This window comes from Phyllobates terribilis, unplaced genomic scaffold, assembly GCF_046119375.1.
Source record: "Phyllobates terribilis strain yellow unplaced genomic scaffold, ASM4611937v1 Scaffold_3__8_contigs__length_932513732, whole genome shotgun sequence".
Classification (NCBI taxonomy): domain Eukaryota; kingdom Metazoa; phylum Chordata; class Amphibia; order Anura; family Dendrobatidae; genus Phyllobates; species Phyllobates terribilis.
In genome coordinates this window covers 190,257,935-190,274,321 of record NW_027362763.1, presented here as the reverse complement: position 1 = coordinate 190,274,321, position 16,387 = coordinate 190,257,935, and positions in this window count along the sequence as shown.

Sequence of the window (16,387 nt, the reverse complement as noted above, 5' to 3'; positions counted from 1 at the left end):
GAGGAAAGGGAAGAAATGGTCAGTACAGTACTCGGAGAATTTCCCCGGTCCTGGACACAAATTAACAATGCTATTGTGGTACCCATCCTTACCTTTCTCCAGCCAGCCCCTCAAGGGCCTACAGAAGAGCGAGTAGTGTTGGGAGAGCAACCGGCCCCGGAGGCAGAAGATTCCATACCAGCAGCCCAGGAGAATCAACCCTCTGCTAGTAGTGAGCCTGCCGTGCCCGTGGTAAGCCAAAGTGTACGCAGAAAGTTGCCCAACCTACCCATAACATCTCCAAACACCTGTAGTTCAGACACTAGTGAGCCCACTACACAAGGGGTAGAAACAGGGGACCCAGAAATAACACCACCAGATAGTGTGTTACGTAGGTCCACCAGGATCACTAGAGGTCAGATGCCCACTCGTTGGAGAATCTAGGATATATACCTGTATATTGCAAATGTTGAAATGTTTTATGTTTGTTGCATGAATACTAATTAGGTTTCTCAAGTTACCCGACAGGGTTTATGGACTGACAGGTTATGGACAATGAATAACCGGAACTGTACCTTGTAAATAGTTGCACCTGTTAAGTGCCCCTTTTGTGCCCGACCACAGAACAAAAACCCGTGGATGTGGCTGAAGACGTGGTCCAACGCCGGATCATCAATGCCCTGTAGCCACCCCAGGGCCTACGTTGAGTGTTTGGGACGGGTCCCTCAAAATACATCTTGGGTGACATGGACACCATGGTTACGGAAGCGCCGTGACCTATAAAGACTGAACTTCTTGTATATATGTTGTGTTATTGCTTATACCCTGTTATGTTATGTTTTCATAATATGTGTTTAGTCCCGGAGTACTAAAATTTACCAGGGGGGAATGTGGCACCCCAGGGGTCTGGTTGCCACAGTGGTAGAAATACCATGTCTGAGAGCGAGCATGGGTTTTTCTGGTCAGGAGCATTATTGCATGCCACGCCTCCTGCCCCAGTTCAGGGAGGGGAGGAACCTGCCCTTAATAAACTGGATCTGGGGCGGGGTTAGAGAAGTTAGTTCCAGAGGAAAGGACAGAGCAGCAGCAAGGAGCTCTGTAGGAGCCATGAGCTGAAGGCCAGGGATTGGAGCTGATAGAGCTCATCCTGGCAGAAGACGCAGAGAACCGAACACCGGAGTCCGAGGCTGTAGGGATATTCACATCCAGTAGCAGAAACCACCTGGCAGGGAATTTCAGGTCCTCTGGCCGTAGAAAGCCCGGAGGCTCAGTCACAAGCAAGGGACCGGCACCGCCATCGAGGAGCGGAAGGAACCAAAGGCCCCAAGTCACCAGCCATACGGGTGAGCACCACACGGTACACTCAGGGACGTGGGCTACTACACGACTACAGCAGGGTAGCCAGGAAGAGTGCAGTCAGACGGGAAGGCCTACACCTCCACCTGGCCAGGGGACTCTTGTTCGCTCACAGACTGACCAGGCTTCTAATGTTAGCCAGTACTCCCAGGAGGGCCTTCTTCATTACCAACAGTAAAGACCCTGAACTGCACTGCACGGACTCTGAGTCATTTCTGCTGCGCCCATGCACCACAACCCTCACCATCTACACACGCTGCCCTGAGGCTATACTCCTCCTGTGGGGAGTTATACTACCCTCTGCTGCGCACACAACATCATCCTCAGCGGTCTGCCCCGCAGCGGCGGTTCTCAGTGACCGCAATCCACGGGTGGCATAGTCAGACATTTAAACATTAAAAACCAAGTAAACAGATCCGCCACTGGTTTGACCACCCTGAGCCACGGGACCGGGTCGCCGCCACGGAGACTACAAACCCCCAGCATTACACAGAGGCCCGGCTCCGGGTATTCCCTCGCACACGGCCCAGGGGGCGCGTCACATTCATCTGTTACCCCTACATCTCTGAACCATTCTCCCGATTCCTCCTGCATGCAATCTCCAGTCTTCACGAGATCTCCTTCTTACCACCACCCTTGTCCATTCTTCACACTACCGTCTCCAGCATCCCCAATACTCTGCACATCAGATTGTCTTACATGATCGACATCTTCAAACGCAACATGAAAACCAATCTCTTCAGGAAAGCCTGTAGCCTGCAGTAATCCCCCTTCTACCTCACTACCACCTGAGCTATTCCAACACCCCATAATATAAAGTCTCCTTCCCCAATACCTTGTAGATTCTAAAACTGTGGGGGCAGAGTGCTCCCCCCACTATACCTGTCTGTCACTGTTAGCTCATATTTCCTGAACTTGTATTTCTTATATGTATTATATGTATAAACCCGCTTTACATGTACAGCACCCTAGAATTAATGGAGCTCTTAAAAAAATAAATAATAGTAAACATTTAAAATATCCTGTTCTTGCCTGTTTTATGTACCTCTGACTCCACGGTTACCGTTTAATGGTCTGCACTGGTCTCTACTTACTTCCTGCAACAATGTCATGCTGTCCATGTGCACATGACTGCAGTAGCCAATTATTGGCCTTAATGATGGTGATGTCAAGTCATTGGCTGCAGCGGTCACGCATACATGGACAGCACTTTGTTGCTGCAGGAAGTAAGCTGAGACTTGCGGGAACCACTGACTTGGATCCAACTGGTATACCATACCATACCATATACCATTTTCTTCTTGTGGGTGATTTTCTTAAAATGCATGAAAACTCCTTTAACTTCTTAACCCCTTCAACCCCGGGCGACTTTCCTTTTTTTTTTTTTCCTCCCCTTATTCCAAGAGCCATAACTTTTTTATTTTTTTTATCCACATAGCCATATTGGGGCTTGTTTTTTTGCGGGACGAGTTGTACTTTTGATTTACACCACTCATTTCATCATGTGATGCACTGGAAAGCAGTAAAAAAAATCCAAGTGTATTGGAATTGCAAAAAAAGAGAAATTCTACAATTGTTTTTTTTTTATTTTTTTTTATTTACCATGTTCACTAAACGGTAAAACTGACCTGGCAATATAATTTCTTTGCTTTTGCCACCATTTTCCGAGGCCCGTAACGTTGATGTGTTAGGGCTATTTTTTTGCACCCTGAGCTGACATTTTTACTGATACCATTTTGGGATAGATACAATGTTTTAATCGCCACTTATTGCATTTTATTGCAATGTTGAGGCGGCCAAAAACTATAATTCTGGCGTGTTTCTTTTTTCACTATGCCATTTACCAATTGGATTAATTTATTTTATATTTTTGATAGATCAGACTTTTACGAACACAACAATACCAAAAATTTGTATGTATTTGTTTAATTGTTTTATTTCTAATTGAGCAAAAGGGCATGATTTGAATTTTTGTGTTTTTAAAGGGGTTGTCCAGTACTAGGACAACCCCTTCCCATTCCTAATGTTTGGCCCAGTGAAAATTAAAACACCTATACTCACCACCGGTGCCAACGCGATTCCACCGGCGGTGGCACTTATGTTCCCGGGGCTCACGTGAGGTTGTTATGTCACACGAGCCCTGCGCCCAACCACCGCTGTTGTCACTGTATGCCTAATGCATACTTCACCACCGTTACCGGCGCAGACACTGGCGGATCCTCACAACGCACAGTGCGTGCCCTGGGAGGATTCACAAGTCTGCAGCTACATAGAGTGACTGCAGACTTGTCATTCTAGACTGGACAACCCCTTTAATGCATTTTGAAAAAAGTTTGTAAATCTCCCCAAAAAATGGCAAAAAGCACAAAAAAAGTTTGCAGAAAACGCCAAAGCAAAACCTTAAGAAAACACTTCAAGAAAAATTAACAAAATATTTACAAAAAAGCTTCAGGATAACAAAGCGATGGCGTTTCCTGAGGTGGTTTCTTGAGAAAATCTTGTCTTGTTTTTGACCGCCTGAAAAAAAATCACTTTTCCATTGGTTCTGAGCCACACCAGCTGGAGCCATGGCACCCACCAGTTTTCCTCCCATGGACTTCTAACCTACAAAGCATGGTAAGCTCTGATTCTTTATCCTATGTGAACATACCCCGAGGCTTTAAACGCATGGATCTGCACATTGATTAGCTCTATTATCAAGTCCTCCATTAATCCCTTCCTGCCAAACACTGTTTTTTCCTTCCTGAAGAGACCAAATTTTTCAAATCTGATGTGTAACTTTACTGTATGTGGAAATAACTCTGGAATGCCTTCTCCATATCTATGTATGTTCATTTGTAAAACTAGCTGAAATTTGACAAAAAATTAGGTCTAATGGGGTAAGTTTTCTCCTTGTGGTGAGTGACATGCCAGGGCTGGCACGCCACTATTAGGAGACTTAAACGCCTTTCATGCTCCTCTGGGAAATAAAATATGCAAATTGTCTCTTCAGAGAGGAAGAGGACTTGAACTCCATGACACTGAAGTACCATCTATTGAAAGTAGCAATCCTACAAGTCAATATCGACCCTCTAACAAGCTTTGCAATATGACTTAGAATAAAAGCCAAATCAGAATCTCAGTTTGGAGACATGGTATTTCGGGGTATTGCCCCTCATCAGTGCAAAGTATAACATTGGGCCGTCAGAATAAAAAATATTTTTTTTTACACTAAAATGTTGCTTTCATACCATATTTTAAATTTTCACAAGAATAACAGGAGAAAATTAACCATACAATTTGATGGAAAATTTCTTCTGAGTACTCCGTTTCCATATTTAGTTATTTACTCAGAAATTACTGTTTGGGTGCAGGGCATGGAAGGAAAGGAGCGCTAATTTACTTTTGGAGTGCAGTTTTGGTTGGAATAGATTGCAGACACCATGTTACATTTAAAAAGCCTTTGAAGAGCCAAGACAGCAGAAACCCCCCACAGCAGATCCATTTTGGAAACTACACCCCTTAATTAATTAATCTAGGCATGTAGTGTGCATTTTGAACCCACAAGTGATTAATAGAATTTATAACAATGAGCTGCGAAAATTCAAAATTATTATTTTTTCACTAAAATGATGCTTTAGCCCAAAATTTGTAATTTTCATAAGAGGTAACATGGACCTCATAATTTCTAGCGAATGGGGTAATAACCCCATATGTGGTCACAAGCTACTGCTTAAGCACACAACATATCACAGAAGAAAAGGAATGCTATTTGTTTTTTAGAGTGAAATTTTTGCTGTAATAGATGTGGACACCATGTTGCATGTGCAGAACCCCTGAGGTGCCAAAATAGCAGAAACCCCCACAAATGATCCCACTTTGGATACAACATCCCTTAACGAATGGATCTAGGGCATTCCACCGTCTGACTGCTCTGCCTGTAAAGAATCCTTTCCTATTTAGCTGCCGGAATCGCTTTCCTTCCACCTGTAATGAGTGCCCCCTGGTCCTTAGTATAGTCCTTGGAAGGAATAAGTCATGTGCTAGTCCTTTGTACTGACCACACATATATTTATACATGTAAATGAGATCCCCCCTGAGGCGTCTTTTTTCTAAGCTAAACAAGCTCAACTTTTTCATCCTCTCATCATATAAGAGGCCTTGCATCCCTTGTAATAATCTAGTTGCCCGCCTTTGAACTGACTCTAACTTCTGAATATCCTTTTTTTGTGGAGCCCAAAACTGGATCCCATATTCTACATGTGGCCTCACCAGTGATTTATAAAGGGGTAACAATACGGGATTGCGGGATTTTATCTCTTTTTATACATCCTAAAATCTTGTTTGCTTTTGCGGCTGCTGCTTGACATTGAGTACTGCTGCTCAGCTTACTTGTAACCAGAATACCCAAGTCTTTCTCCTGTCCTGTAGTACCGAGTATACTCACATTTAATGTATATACAGCAATAGGATTACTCCGTCCTAGGTGCATTACTCTACATTTATCTACATTAAACCTCATCTGCCAAGTGTTTGCCCATTCAGACATCTTATCCAGATCGTTCTGCAATATCGTAATGTCAAGATCAGATTTCAATATCCTACATAGTTCGGTGTCGTCAGCAAAGACTGACACTTTACTCTCAATCCCATCCACTAAGTCATTAATAAAGAGGTTCAAAAGATTCAGTCCTAGCACAGATCCCTGCGGTCCCCACTGCTGACTATATCCCATTTAGAGAAAGTACCATTTATGACGATTGTTTGTTTCCTGTCATTTAGCCAATTCCTTACCCATCAGTGGTCCAAGGTGTTGTTTTCAGATTAAAGTAAATGTTGCATTTAATTTGGAAATCACGGTCCCAGAGTCTGGAGGAAGAGTGGAGAGGCCACAATCCAAGCTGCTTGAGGTCTAGTGTGAGGTTTCCACAATCAGTGATGGTTTGGGGAGCCATGTCATCTGCTGGTGTAGGTCCACTGTGTTTTATCAAGACCAAAGTCAGCGTAGCCGTTGTTACGCTGGCGTGTCCTTTGATAAAATAAAATAAAACTCAAAGGACACGTCGTGGTCCACCAGACTGCAGAGGAGCTGCAGCAGCTGAGTCCCAGAGGAATGTTCAGCTAAGCACAGAGAAAGAAATAAACTAGTGTGTCAAGTGCACACACAAGTAGTAACTACACTGTGTGCAGAATTATTAGGCAAATGAGTATTTTGCTCACATGATACTTTTTATACATGTTGTCCTACTCCAAGCTGCATTGGCTTGAGAGCCAACTACCAATTAAGTAAATCTGGTGATGTGCATCTCTGTAATGAGGAGGTGTGTTGACTAATGACATCAACACCCTATATAAGGTGTGCTTAATTATTAGGCAACTTCCTTTCCTTTGGCAAAATGGGTCAGAAGAGAGATTTGACAGGCTCTGAAAAGTCCAAAATTGTGAGATGTCTTGCAGAGGGATGCAGCAGTCTTGAAATTTCCAAACTTTTGAAGCGTGATCACCGAACAATCAAGCGTTTCATGGCAAATAGCCAACAGGGTCGCAAGAAGCGTGTTGGCCAAAAAAAGCACAAAATAACTGCCCATGAATTGAGGAAAATCAAGTGTGAAGCTGCCAAGATGCCATTCGCCACCAGTTTTACCATATTTCAGAGCTGCAACATTACTGGAGTATCAAAAAGCACAAGGTGTGCGATTCTCAGGGACATGGCCAAGGTAAGGAAGGCTGAAAAACGACCACCTTTGAACAAGAAACATAAGATAAAACGTCAAGAATGGGCCAAGAAATATCTTAAGACTGATTTTTCAAAGGATTTATGTACTGATGAAATGAGAGTGACTCTTGATGGGCCAGATGGATGGGCCAGAGGCTGGATCAGTAAAGGGCAGAGAGCTCCACTCCGACACCAGCAAGATGGAGGTGGGGTACTGGTTGTAGCATCGGCGTCTCTGCCTCCTTTCAGGTAGAGATGCCGTCCCTCTCACCACCTCTCTCCCCGCTCTCCTTCCCAGCCTACTGTCGGCGCGCGCAGTCCTGTAGCTTTGGCGTCTCTGCCTCCTGCCAGGCAGAGACGCCGCCCCTCTCACCTCCTCTCTCTCCGCGCTCCTCGCTCTCCTTCTCAGCCTGCTGTCGGCACGCGCAGTTTCCCGGGCACTGTGCTTAGGGCGCGCGCTGCGAGTTCCCTCTCTCTTAAAGGGGCCGCGCGCGCCGCTCTAAGGAGTCCCCAGCCAATAGCCGGAGGACCTCCCATATTTAAGGCACCTCCTCCAAAATGGAGGTGCCCGAGCTAAGTTGTTGCACAGTTACTAATCTCTGCTTCAGCCCTCGTCCTGCCTGCCAGCCTGTTATCTGCCTGTTACCTGCCGAGCCTGCCAGCCCGCTCACCTGGAGTGCTTACCTGTCACCTGCCTCTTACCTGCCTTGTCTGACAGCCCGCTCACCTGGGAGCTCCTGCCTGTTACCTGCTGTGTCCGTCAGTCTGCTCACCTGGGAGCGCTCACCTGTTACCTGCCTGGCCTGTCAGCCCACTCACCTGGGAGCACCCGCCTGTTACCTGCTGTGTCCGTCAGCCCGCTCACCTGGGATCACCCGTCTGTTACCTGCTTGCCTACCTGGAGGCCCTGCCATCACTTGCTGTGACCACCTGCCTGGTAAACCTAGAGACTAGTACTTGCTGTGCTGTCACGTACCGTGACCACCTGTCAGCTAACCAGAGACTTCTGCCTGCTTGCTGTGTCCATCCGTCATACCGGTCAGTCCCAGCCATCTGACCCGTGGGAGCCACCTGCTCTCTTACAAGGTCGTCCCCAGAGTAGCACCTGGTCCCTCTGCCCAGATCCTCCCTGGTCACAGAGTCGTTAGCCGCCGTCCGACCAGGGTCGGTTCAGGTTGATACTTAGTCACGCCCCTCTGGGTCCCTCCCTGCACCGCGGCACAGAGGTTCCACCAACCGGACCCGTAACACTGGTATGGGCTGATATCATCAAAGATGAACTTGTGGGACCTTTTTGGGTTGAGGATGGAGTGAAGCTCAACTCCCAGACCTACTGCCAGTTTCTGGAAGACAACTTCTTCAAGCAGTGGTACAGGAAGAAGTCGGTATCGTTCAAGAAAAACATGATTTTCATGCAGGACAATGACCCATCACATGCATCCAACTACTCCACAGCGTGGCTGGCCAGCAAAGGTCTAAAAGAAGAAAAAATAATGACATGGCCCCCTTGTTCACCTGATCTGAACCCCATAGAGAACCTGTGGTCCATCATAAAATGTGAGATCTACAGGGAGGGAAAACAGTACACCTCTCGGAACAGTGTCTGGGAGGCTGTCGTGGCTGCTGCACGCAATGTTGATCGAAAACAGATCAAGCAACTGACAGAATCTATGGATAGAGATGAGCGGTGTTCGACTAGAACTGTTCGCCAATCTCAAATTCGAGCTGTTTTGGGCGGTGTTCGAGTTGTTCGACGAACCCGAACGATTTGCAAAAAATTCGGCTGTTCGAGGTTATGTTCGATAACTGTTCGTGCACCAAAAGCGTGTCCTGCATGTCTGGTGCTATTTAGAGCACCAATCATGCAGGGATTGTCTGCCACTCACTGTAATGCCACAGCCATGGTGGTTGTGGCATTACAGTGATTGCCCAAATCGATGGGAACAGTGCCAACAGTGAAACATGAAAAGCCGGCAATTCAGCAGCGGCATACACCTGTACCCGACAATTTAGAACCGAAAGAATAGAGCTTCACACATAGATTAGATAGATATAAACATGTCAGACACATATATACGAAGTACAGTGAAAGTGCTGCTTACTGTACTTGTCATTTAGCGTAAAGGATTTATCAAAAAAAATAATAGTGTTTTCAGGCACCGTCTCTTTAAAAAAGCCGGCCGGCAATTCAGCAGCGGTACCCGACAATTTAGAATAGAAGGAATAGAGAATCACACATAGATTAGATAGATAGAAACATGTCAGTCACATATATAAGAAGTGCAGTGACAGTGTTGATTACTGTACTTGTCATTTAGTGTAAAGGATTTATTTAAAAAAATAATAGTGTTTTCATGCACTGTCTCTTTAAAAAAGCCGGCCGGCAATTCAGCAGCGGTACCCGACAATTTATAACAGACAGAATAGAGCTTCACACATAGATTAGATAGATAGAAACATGTCAGTCACATATATATGAAGTACAGTGATAGTGTTGGTTACTGTACTTGTCATTTAGTATTAAAATAAAGGATTTATTATTAAAAAAATTGGCGTGGGGTTCCCCTTAATTTTAGGCTCTAGCGGAGGTTAAGCAGACGGCTGGGGCAGATGTTTGAAGCCTGGGAAGGGGGTAATACCCACGGAGCTTCCCAGGCTACTAATATCAGCCCCCAGCTGAATACATAGCCTTTACTAGCTATTAAAATGGGGGACCCCCCCAAAAAAATGACGTGGGGTCCCCCCTAATTTAATAGCTAGCAAAGGCTAGGCAGACAGCTGGGGGCTGATATTAATAGCCCAGGAAGGGAGCCATGAATATTGGCCCCCTCCCAGGCTAGAAACACCAGCCGTCAGCCGCCCCAGAAATGGCGCATTCATAGGATGCGCCAATTCTGGCACTTAGCCTCGCTCTTCCACGCTGCCCTGGTGCGGTGGCAGGGGGTAATAGGGTTGGGGTTGATGTCAGCTTATAATGCCAGCTGACATCAAGCCCAGGTTAGTAATGGAGAGGCGTCTATAAGACACCCCCATTACTAACCCCATAGTCAAAGTTAAAAAAAACACAAACACCCAGAATAAAGTCCTTTAATTGAAATAAAGACACAATCCTTTATTGTTCTAAATTAAACCATACTTACCGTCACGCCCATTCCAGCTGAAGCCAACGATCTCCTGCAATAAAAGAAAAATAATAAAGCAACCTCATCCTTACCTTTCCATGGTTCCCACGACAGCTTCAGCTCTGCTACATCGAGATGACAGGCTGGACCGCAGCAGAACGCTGCCATCCAGCCTCTCATCCCGCAGACACTGAGAAGCGCAGGCTTGCTTGCGCTGCTCAGCGTCTCTCTGTGACGACATCCAGATGAGCCGAGTTCATGTCCAATGAACTCATCTCACCTCATGCACGTCACTGACAGCGTGGGAAAATTCTCAAGCTGAAGCGGTGAGTGCAGGAGAATTCTCCCACGCTGTCAGTGACGTGCATAAGGTGAGCTCATGTCCAATGAACTCAGCTCACCTCCTGCACGTCACTGACAGCGTGGGAGAATTCTCCTGCACTCAGCGCTTCAGCGTGAGAATTCTCCCGCTGAAGCGCTGAGTGCAGGAGAATTTTCCCACGCTGTCAGTGACGTGCATAAGGTGAGCTCATGTCCAATGAACTCAGCTCACCTCCTGCACGTCACTGACAGCGTGGGAGAATTCTCCTGCACTCAGCGCTTCAGTGTGAGAATTCTCCCACGCTGAAGCGCTGAGTGCAGGAGAATTTTCCCACGCTGTCAGTGACGTGCATGAGGTGAGCCGAGTTCATTGGACATTAACTCGGCTCATCTGGATGCCCTCACAGAGAGACACTGTGGAGCGCAAGCAAGCCTGCGCTTCTCAGTGTCTGCGGGATGACAGGCTGGATGGCAGCGTTCTGCTGCGGTCCAGCCTGTCATCTCGATGTAGCAGAGCTGAAGCTGTCATGGGAACCATGGAAAGGTAAGGATGATGTTGCTTTATTATTTTTCTTTTATTTCAGGAGATCGTTGGCTTCAGCTGGAATGGGCTTGATGGTAAGTATGGTTTAATTTAGAACAATAAAGAATTGTGTGTTTATTTCAATTAAAGGACTTTTTTCTGGGTGTTGTGTTTTTTTTAAATACTTTACTAGAAATTCATGGTGGTCATGTCTAATATTGGCGTGACCCCATGAATTTCGGGCTTAGGGCCAGCTGATAATGCCAAGCTGGCCCTAACCCCTTTATTACCCAGTGAGCCACCGCATCAGGGCCCTGGATGAGTTGGGTACAGCGCCAGAAGATGGCGCTTCTATGAACGCGCCATTTTCCGGGGTGGCTGCGGACTGCAATTTGCAGCGGGGGTGGCCCAGAAAGCTTGGGCCTCCCTGCGCTGCGGATTCCAGCCCCCAGCTGCCTAGTTGTACCTGGCTGGACACAAAAACAGGGCGAAGCCCCACGTCAATTTTCTTTAAATTATTTCATGAAATAATTAAGAAAAAAAGGGCTTCCCTATATTGTTGTGTCCGGCCAGGTACAAATAGGCAGCTGGTGGTTGGGGGCAGCCCGTTCCTGCCTGCTGTACCTGGCTGGACACAAATATAGTGCGAAGCCCCACGTCAATTTTTTTTAAATTATTTCATGAATTTCCTGAAATAATTTAAAAAAATTGAAGTGGGGCTTCGCACTATATTTGTGTCCAGCCAGGTACAGCAGGCAGGAACGGGCTGCCCCCATCCACCAGCTGCCTATTTGTACCTGGCCGGACACAACAATATAGGGAAGCCCTTTTTTTCTTAATTATTTCATGAATTTCATGAAATAATTAAAAAAAATTGAAGTGGGGCTTCGCACTATATTAGTGTCCAGCCAGGTACAGCAGGCAGGAACGGGCTGCCCCCATCCACCAGCTGCCTATTTGTACCTGGCCGGACACAACAATATAGGGAAGCCCTTTTTTTCTTAATTATTTCATGAATTTCATGAAATAATTAAAAAAAATTGAAGTGGGGCTTCGCACTATATTTGTGTCCAGCCAGGTACAGCAGGCAGGAACGGGCTGCCCCCAACCACCAGCTGCCTATTTGTACCTGGCCGGACACAACAATATAGGGAAGGCCTTTTTTTCTTAATTATTTCATGAATTTCATGAAATAATTAAAAAAAAAGTACGTGGGGCTTCGCCCTATTTTTGTGTCCAGCCAGGTACAACTAGGCAGCTGGGGGCTGGAATCTGCAGCGCAGGGAGGCCCAAGCTTTCTGGGCCCCCCCCCCGCTACAAATTGCAGTCCGCAGCCACCCCGGAAAATGGCGCGTTCATAGAAGCGCCATCTTCTGGCGCTGTACCCAACTCATCCAGGGCCCTGGTGCGGTGGCTCACTGGGTAATAAAGGGGTTAGGGCCAGCTTGGTATTATCAGCTGGCCCCAAGCCCAAAATTCATGGGGTCACGCCAGTATTAGACATGACCGCCATGAATTTCTAGTAAAGTATTTAAAAAAAACACAACACCCAGAATAAAGTCCTTTAATTGAAATAAAGACACAATTCTTTATTGTTCTAAATTAAACCATACTTACCATCACACCCATTCCAGCTGAAGCCAACGATCTCCTGCAATAAAAGAAAAATAATAAACCAACCTCATCCTTACCTTTCCATGGTTCCCACGACAGCTTCAGCTCTGCTACATCGAGATGACTGGCTGGACCGCAGCAGAACGCTGCCATCCAGTCTGTCATCCCGCAGACACTGAGAAGCGCAGGCATGCTTGCGCTCCTCACTGTCTCGCTGTGACGGCATCCAGATGAGCCGAGGTCATGTCCAATGAACTCGGCTCACCTCATGCACGTCACTGACAGCGTGGGAAAATTCTCACGCTGAAGTGCTGAGTGCAGGAGAATTCTCCCACGCTGTCAGTGATGTGCATGAGGTGAGCTCATGTCCAATGAACTCAGCTCACCTCCTGCACGTCACTGACAGCGTGGGAAAATTCTCCTGCAATCAGCGCTTCAGCGTGAGAATTTTCCCACGCTGTCAGTGACGTGCATGAGGTGAGCCGAGTTCATTGGACATGAACTCGGCTCATCTGGATGTCGTCACAGAGAGACGCTGAGCAGCGCAAGCAAGCCTGCGCTTCTCAGTGTCTGCGGGATGACAGGCTGGATGGCAGCGTTCTGCTGCGGTCCAGCCTGTCATCTCGATGTAGCAGAGCTGAAGCTGTCGTGGGAACCATGGAAAGGTAAGGATGAGGTTGCTTTATTATTTTTCTTTTATTGCAGGAGATCGTTGGCTTCAGCTGGAATGGGCGTGATGGTAAGTATGGTTTAATTTAGAACAATAAAGGATTGTGTCTTTATTTCAATTAAAGGACTTTATTCTGGGTGTTTGTGTTTTTTTTAACTTTGACTATGGGGTTAGTAATGGGGGTGTCTTATAGACGCCTCTCCATTACTAACCTGGGCTTGATGTCAGCTGGCATTATAAGCTGACGTCAACCCCAACCCTATTACCCCCTGCCACCGCACCAGGGCAGCGTGGAAGAGCGAGGCTAAGTGCCAGAATTGGCGCATCCTATGAATGCGCCATTTCTGGGGCGGCTGACGGCTGGTGTTTCTAGCCTGGGAGGGGGCCAATATTCATGGCTCCCTTCCTGGGCTATTAATATCAGCCCCCAGCTGTCTGCCTAGCCTTTGCTAGCTATTAAATTAGGGGGGACCCCACGTCATTTTTTTTGGGGGGTCCCCCATTTTAATAGCTAGTAAAGGCTATGTATTCAGCTGGGGGCTGATATTAGTAGCCTGGGAAGCTCCGTGGGTATTACCCCCTTCCCAGGCTTCAAACATCTGCCCCAGCCGTCTGCTTAACCTCCGCTAGAGCCTAAAATTAAGGGGAACCCCACGCCAATTTTTTTAATAATAAATCCTTTATTTTAATACTAAATGACAAGTACAGTAACCAACACTATCACTGTACTTCATATATATGTGACTGACATGTTTCTATCTATCTAATCTATGTGTGATGCTCTATCTTTCTGTTCTAAATTGTCGGGTACCGCTGCTGAATTGCCGGCCGGCTTTTTTAAAGAGACAGTGCATGAAAACACTATTATTTTTTTAAATAAATCCTTTACACTAAATGACAAGTACAGTAAGCAACACTATCACTGTACTTATTATATATGTGACTGACATGTTTCTATCTATCTAATCTATGTGTGAAGCTCTATTCTTTCTGTTCTAAATTGTCGGGTACAGATGCTGAATTGCCGGCCGGCTTTTTTAAAGAGACGGTGCATGAAAACACTATTATTTTTTTTGATAAATCCTTTACACTAAATGACAAGTACAGTAAGCAACACTGTCACTGTGCTTCTTATATGTGTGACTGACATGTTTCTATCTATCTAATCTATGTGTGATGCTCTATTCCTTCTTGTCTAAATTGTCGGGTACCGGTGTATGCCGCTGCTGAATTTGCCGGCCGGCTTTTTTAAAGAGAGTGTCTTCTGAGCAGTTTGTCAGCTTTTGGACACCTTTGCAGGTGTTTTCTATGTGTTTCTATGTGTTTTTGTTTGCCTGCCATTGGTTTTAACGGTGTTCGACGGTGTTCTAAGGTGTTCGACGAACAGTTCGACGAACAGTTCCTCGAACATCCCGGTGTTCGACGAACCGAACCGAACCCGAACACTAGGGGGGTGGCTCAACACTATCTATGGATGGAAGGCTGTTGAGTGTCATCACAAAGAAAGGTGGCTATATTGATCACTACTTATTTTTTATTTTGTTTTTGCATGTCAGAAATGTTTATTTCTAAATTTTGTGCACTGATATTGGTTTACCTGGTGAAAATAAACAAGTGAGATGGGATTATATTTGGTTTTTATTAAGTTGCCTAATAATTCTGCACAGTAATAGTTACCTGCACAAACAGATATCCTCCTAAGATAGCCAAATCTAAAAAAAAACACTCCAACTTCCAAAAATATTAAGCTTGGATATTTATGAGTATTTTGGGTTGATTGAGAACATAGTTGTTGATCAATAATAAAAATAATCCTCTAAAATGCAACTTGCCTAATAATTCTGCACACAGTATAAACAAAGTACAATGCTGGGAGTTAACAACACTCCAGAAACAAAACTAATAAACTTCTAAACTGCAAGACACCGCTGTGCAGAGCAGGAAGGATTTGGCAGCATGAAACGCCCAAGTACTAGATGGCGGCGTATAGAGCTGCAGATAGCTGCGGGCCAGGAAAGGCCTGAACCCTAAGTTCCTAAAGAGGAGGAGACTCTCTGCAGCACTCAACACATGGGTGTAAAAGCGGCAGTGTGACCACACATACAATGGCGGACCCTGGAATGCTGGATCGGTAGCGACACCAACCGGTGAACCGACACAGTAGAGCGTGCTGCTCACAGCATTCCCCTAGCCCTAATTGATGGCTAGGATGACTATGGAGCACACAGCAGGAACCCTTGACAACGACTCTCACACACTGCATTTACTGCCAGAGACCTCACCCTAGGTTAGAAAGAGATAGACTAGGCACCGGGGCGGAGCCCACAGAGCCCTTAAATACACTAGAGACAGCCCCAGCCCCCCCCCCCCCCCAGGACAACTAACAACGCTGTACCAGACAGCAGGGGGTGTAGCTTAGCGGCACATGACCGCAAGGGGCGTGGTTTAGCGGAACATGTCCACAAGGGGCGTGGCTTAGCGGAGCATGTCCACAAGGGGCGTGGCTTAGCGGCACATGGCCACAGGGGGCGTGGCTTAGTGACACATGAGCAGAAACCACACTTAGAATCCCTACAACGAAACCTAAATGCTGAGAATTACTGACCAGCAGGAAAGGGCCTGGCCGGACGCCACGAGAAAGCCCTTCTCCTGCGTACCGGCCTAACAGCCGTCTACCAGGAGATTTTAGAGCAGTTCATGCTTCCCTCTGCCGACAAGCTTTTTGGAGATGGAAATTTCATTCTCCAGCAGGACTTGGCACCTGTCCACACTGCCAAAAGTACCAATACCTGGTTTAAAAACAACAGTATCACAGTGCTTTATTGGCCAGCAAACTCGCCTGACCTTAACCCCATAGATAATCTATGGGGTATTGTCAAGAGGAAGATGAGAGACACCAGACCCAACAATGCAGACGAGCTGAAGGCTGCTATCAAAGCAACCTGGGCTTCCATAACACCTCAGCAGTGCCACAGGCTGATCGCCTCCATGCCACGCTGCATTGATGCAGTAATTGATGCAAAAGGAGCCCCGACCAAGTATTGAGGGCATTTACTGAATATACATTTCGGATTTTAAAATCATTTTTGAAGCTGTTGTTATAAAGT